The 6,000-nt window shown below is 44.4% G+C and overlaps 1 protein-coding gene across 2 annotated transcripts in view; it reads right to left on the bottom strand.

Annotated features, from left to right (window-relative positions):
• B4GALT4 (beta-1,4-galactosyltransferase 4) overlaps positions 1-5,792 on the bottom strand; it is a 30,294-nt gene extending 24,502 nt beyond the window's left edge. The window contains exon 1 of one of the 2 annotated variants that reach the window (XM_045902918.3): positions 5,773-5,792. The gene's annotated coding sequence lies outside the window, so the exon portion shown is untranslated. Of the gene's footprint in view, positions 1-4,642; positions 4,749-5,772 lie in introns of those variants that run through there. The other variant, XM_045902917.3, reaches the window with a different exon arrangement.
• Between the last annotated feature and the right edge of the window lie 208 nt (positions 5,793-6,000).

Below are 6,000 nucleotides of genomic sequence, written 5' to 3' on the forward strand. Positions count from 1 at the left end.
GTGATATTTTAAATTCCACAAAATAACTAATCAGCACTCTTCAAAAGGGTCAAAATAATGAAGGACAAGGAAAAACTGAGGAACTATCTCAGATGGAAGAGACTAAGGAGAAATAACTAAATGCAATGTAGGATTCTGGATAGAATAGGGAACAACAACAAAAAACTATTAGGAAAATTAATGAAATTCAAGTAAAATCTGGAGTTTAGTTAATAGTTTGATAACTGAACCATGGTAATGTAACAGTCTAATATTAGGGGCAGTCGAGGGATTTCTCTGTACCATGTTTGCAACTTCTCTCTTAATTAAAAATTAAAAGTTAAAATTTTAAAAGAGACTGAATATAATCCAAGTCAACATAAGGCAGTCAAATTAACTTCATTCTCAAAGAGAATCACTGGGGTTTTTTTGTATTCCTGGACCTCAAACTGACCTGATACATAGCAGTAGCAGGTGCTGAATTTGGTAAATAACCGACGATCTAGAGTATACTAGTTGAAATACATGAAGACTCACCATCGTCCCAGGCAACTACTAAAAACTGATGAGACAGGAGGGAAAGAGAAGGAAAAATAAACATTAATAAAGAAGGGAAAAAATTGGGGAGCCTGGGTGGCTCAGTCGGTTAAGCAGCTGCCTTTGACTCAGGTCATGGTCTCGGGGGTCCTGGGATCCAGCACCACATCGGGCTCCTTGCTAAGTGGGGAGTCTGCTGCTCCCTCTCCCTCTGCCTGTCGCTCCCCCTGCTTGTGCTCTCTCTCTCATCACTCTCTCTCTGTCAAATAAATAAAATCTTAAAAATAATAAATTTTTTAAAAAAGAAGGAAAAAATTAAATGGGTCTAAAATTCCATTTTGGGAACATTTAAAACCTGAAAAAGGCTCACCCCCACGCTAGCTCCCTTTGGTTTACTAACACCATCACTTTTCTAAGGGTAAAGAGCCCCCTCTCTAATAAATGGCACTTTCTCTTGGTCATGCCCACCACTTTCTGCTCCTCTGCCACTGAATATTCAAAAGCAGGGCTTCTCTCTCCTGATTCTGAAAGGAATTGCTGCTTCCACTGTCGCTCCCATCCTGAAGCCACAGGGCACCCTGGAGCAGAGTCCCTGACTCCAGGCAAGAGGCTGCTGGATGGTCCCACATTACCCATTTCACAGCAGCCAAGAGTTGCCACAGAACGGTCAGGAAACATGAAGTAAATTTAACTAGCTAAAGACTGAAATTGTCTTATATAGCAAATGTTACGCAGCATAACAGAATTCAAAAGAATTTCTGATGGGGGATTGTAATGGAGATTCATGGTGTACTTGGGCGTCAAGTTCAGGTACCCCCGAGAGCCCTGCAGGGGGGTCAGAGTTCCCTTTCTGCAGTCATTAGGGGCACACCAATGAGAAGGCTTGAGAAGGTCTAAGGAAGTGGGGAAAACATGGCTCTGAAGTCACAAAGAGCTGAGTTCAAATCTTGTTACCAGATGCATGAATGGCTTTAGCGAGTGACCAAAATTTCTGAGTCTGTTTTGCCATTTATTTAATTTTTTAAAAAGATTTTACTTATTTATTTGACAGAGAGAGAGAGAGCACAAGCAGGGGGAGCAGCAGACTGAGGGAGAGGAGAAGCAGGCTCCCCAATGAGCAAAGAGCTCAATGCGGGACTCGATCTCAGGACCCTGGGATCATGACCTGAGCCTAAAGCAGCCGCTTAACCAAGTGAGCCACCCAGGTGCCCCTGCCATTTATTTAAAAAGCCTGTTTAGTACGTGGTTCCAAGAATGCTTCTAGCAAATACAGTGGGGAATCTATTAAAATTACAGATTCCTGGGCCCTACTCCAGAGCTAAGGGGTCAGAACAGCTAGGCATGGAACTCAGAAAAGGAATTTTTAACAAGCTCCCCAGGTGATTCTTGTACCCATTAAAATTTGAGAACCACTGAAATGAGAGAATGGGCCTAGAATGCAAGTGATCCTTCAGAAATGTTCATTTTCCTTCTAGTGAGGACAAGCAGTAAGAAGATCTGGGAGGGGCGCCTGGTTGGCTCAGTCAGTAGAGCATGTGACTCTTGATCTCAGGATTGTGAGTTCGAGCCCCATGTTGGTGTAGAGATTACTTAAAAATTTAAAAAAAGGAAAGATATGTAAAAATGAGATTGTTAAAATGCATTGAATAGCTATTTCAAAAAAATAAATCATTTAGTAATTTATTCTAAGGAAATAATCAGAAAGACAGACCACAATATTCAAGCCAACATTATAAAAATAACCAAAAATTGAAAAGAATCAGAATGTTAACAATACGAAGATGATTTAATTAATTACAGTACCTCCATATGCTGGAACATACGCTTTTATTTAAAAAGTGTTGAAAAAACTTTAACTACATGGGGGGTGCCTGGGTGGCTCAGTCGGTTGAGCATCTGCCTTCTGCTCAGGTCATGATCTCAGGGTCCTGGTACTGAGCCCCACATAGGGCTCTCTGCTCAGTGGGGAGTCTGCTTCTCCCTCTCCCTGCCCCACCCCCCACCATTCATGTACGCGCACGTGTGCTCTCTCTCTCAAATAAATAAAATCTTTTAAAACAAAAAACAAAAAAACAAAAACTTAACTACACGGGAAAGTGCTCATGATAGCAAAGTGGAAAAAACCCAGAATATAAAAATGTATATATACAATTCCAATTATTCTCTATATGTATGGTGTGCATGTCTTTTATATATAAAATGCCAAAAAGAGTGACTGGTGGTTATTTGTTAATTATAAGATTAGGGAAATGGTTTTTTTTTTTTTCTGTATGTTCTAATTGTTCTAAAGTTGTGTTTTTGTGATCAAAAAATTGTTCTAAAGTTGGGTTTTTGTGATAAAAAACCAATGTCTTTTTTCCTGATAAAATGACTATATAGATTTTCTTCAAAATCTATTAAAATTTAGAGATGACACAATAGACAGGATTATAACTTTCAGTTACATAAGTTTGGCAGCAATTCATTCATATAACTTTTAAGGAGATCTGTTCTAAAGAGGCCCCAACAAGCCCAAATCTAAAAAAAACAAAAACAAAAAACCTCAGAGGCTGTCAATAATTTCCAATGCCAGAGAATACTGCAGTCTCTGTTTGAAATTCCTATTCCTAGGTTCTACTCCCAGAGATTTTTATTTCAAAGGTCTGAGGTGATGTCAGGGGACCCATATTTTCAACAGGAACCTAGGTCTGTTTGAGAAACCACTGTCCCTTGATGGCTTAAAAAAAAGAGACTAAAACCACCACTAACTTCCTTTTGATGGTCCCACTCTGAATAAAAGATCTTCGAAGAGATGGTTAGCTCTCAAATGATTCGTATGCATCTCTGGAAAAAGCGCCCATTATTATCAGCTCAGTTTAAAGTAGATACTAAATACTTATTCTATCAAGTGGCATATAAAATACAGTAACAGAACTCGTTTTATTGCCCCCCCAACAAGATTACGGGGTCAAACAATTCAGTACTCTCTAACAGATGTTTCTAATCTGATCAAGGCACACAGACAGGAACCTGAAAATTTTTTGCAATTTCGTGGGGTTTAAAGGCCAACCTTGCTCTAGAAGATAAAATTCCAAAAAGATAAACTATGGTCCAATCAAGCATTATCTAGTCCCCTAGAGACACATTCCAGCACTCCTGCCCAGCCCTCCCGCCTAGGATAGCACTCCACCCCTCTTTTTTAAGCCCAGTATCTGAGCCTGGGCCCTGAATAATATTCATTCCTATCCAAGATTCCTTGACTTTTATCTTCCTTTCTGAAAAAATTTAGAAATTAAAAAATTAAAACACACACACACCCCTCTCCTCAATCCTCAAATTACTATTTTCCTTGCTCCTCGTTTTCATCACCAAAGGGCTGCAGAACTCTCCCTGTGCCCCGAGCGCCTCCACGTCCTCAACCCTCTCCCACTCTTCAACACTCTGCAACCCAACGCACGCCCACTTTGTTACTAACTGCTCTCCTAAGGCTAGCAATCCAAAGGCCTTTTCTCAGTCCCAGTCTTCCTGGACTTCTCTATTCTTTTCAAACTAGAGTTAGCTCTTATCTAATGGAAGACCGATCCACAGACACCCATCTGAAGACGGGGGATGGGCTCAGAGCCCGACTCCAGGCAGGTGTCTCTGAAGTACTTTAAAATCCAGGTGACTCTGACAACTCGCCGGCCACAGCAGGCCCCAGGCTGGGATCAGCTGATCGGTTTCCTAGGAGAAACCCTGGGAGAAAGGGCTCCAAGGAGGAAGGGGCTTTTTCACGTTGATTAGCCCGCGGGGAAAGAGGTGCTGGAGGACGACCCCAGATTCGTGAGACGACCCCTGAATCGCTCCCCACTTGGCAGCATCTCGCCCGACTCCCCCGCCGACAGCAGAGGGAGCGCCGCGGTGGCGCGGGCACCTGAGCCGGTGCCTCCCCTCCCGCTAGGCTCGGCCTCCGCAGGCCCCCAGTCCGGCCCCACCGCCGGGGCTGAGGCAGGACCGCCCCACCGAGCCGGGCCGCACCGCGCCGGCCGCCGCGCGCCCAGGCCCAGCGCGGGACCCACCCCGGTGCGCCCCACGGCGATGCCCACGCCGCCTCCGCACGGGATTGCGCGTCCCAGGCGCCCGCGAAGCCCAGGCCCCAAGAACTCACCACAGACACGGCCGTACCGAGCACGCACCTCCCACAGAAAGAGGAGGCCAAAGGGGCCGTGAGGACGGCCCCCGCCACCCCGGAGGAGGTCCCCGAGTGCAGGCTCCGCCCCCTGCCCGCCCCGAGAGTCGCGGCGGCCAGGCCTTGGGGGCGGGTCTGCCAGTTTCTCTGCAAGCGTGGCGCTCCCCCCGAGCCCCACGGACCCCACCCGGGCGATGGAATAGTTGAACTAGGAGGGGGAGAGAGGGGTGGACATCTTGTCTTTTGAGAGACCTTAAAGCCTTGTGCTAATAATACTGAGCTAGGGGCTGGGTGCGTCCCACATCCATCCCCGTAAATGCTCACAAAGCATGGGTTAGTTCAAAGAGATGGTTAGTTCTGGTTTTACAGAATAGGAAACTGAGGCTTCAGAGGTTAGTAAACTTACCTTACATCACCCTGGCAGCTTTCAGCTTTCTCAACTACATAATGTACCAAATTACCTGCCTTTCCCATTTCGCAGGACGATTAAGAATATTAACTGAATAAATTGTGAGAAATCCTAACTTCTTCAAAGATACTATAACAGAAACTCAAGACAGAATCATATTTATAACTAAAGATTTAAGTGAAAAATCATGGTGGGTTCTGCTTAGGTAGGCAGAATAGCAGTCCAGATTCTCCAGGGCACCCTGCCACGCACGGAAAGTAAGAGATTCTCCAAGAATTACCCCAACCCAAAAGGAACAAACCATGGGAAGAACCAGCACTGGGCCATTGAACTCTAAGCAAGAGATCTGGGGCTTTGCTGAGGGCACATGGAGAGCTTCTGCCCACACTGTGATCTGGGACTGAAAGAAGGAGAGCCAAACCTGAGCCTTTAAAGAGTTACCAAGTCTCCTGTGCTCTAAGCAGAAGCAATAGAAACCCACTCTGAAGGATGCACCCTTGATTCAGACCCATAGGATTCACACAAATGCAAGTTAACAGCAAAAACAACAAAATCGCCACTCATAGGAGGTCACACATAAGTGACAGTCAGCAGAACTGATACACAACAGATTAAAGATTCCCTAACACAGAATACAGAACTTTTTTTTTTAATTAAAGGAAAAGAAAAAAAAAAAAGGACGTTCCTGGAGATTACTTACCAATTATGATGGAGATAGAGTACCAGTACATTGGAGACATCCGGCAGATACCGCCTTAATCAAGTACTCAAAGCTAAGTTCACCAAGTAGCACAAACTGGCATCACACATGAGGTAGTTTTCTAAGGACATGACATCACCTTCATTGTATTCCTGACAGAAATACAGAATTGGAATTTAAACATGAGGAAACAGATAAGCCCAAATTAAGGGACATTCTACAAAACAA

The sequence above is a fragment of the Mirounga angustirostris genome, unplaced genomic scaffold (genome assembly GCF_029215605.1).
Source record: "Mirounga angustirostris isolate CCGP_5_RB_7025 unplaced genomic scaffold, mMirAng1.0.hap1 SCAF_1, whole genome shotgun sequence".
Lineage (NCBI taxonomy): Eukaryota > Metazoa > Chordata > Mammalia > Carnivora > Phocidae > Mirounga > Mirounga angustirostris.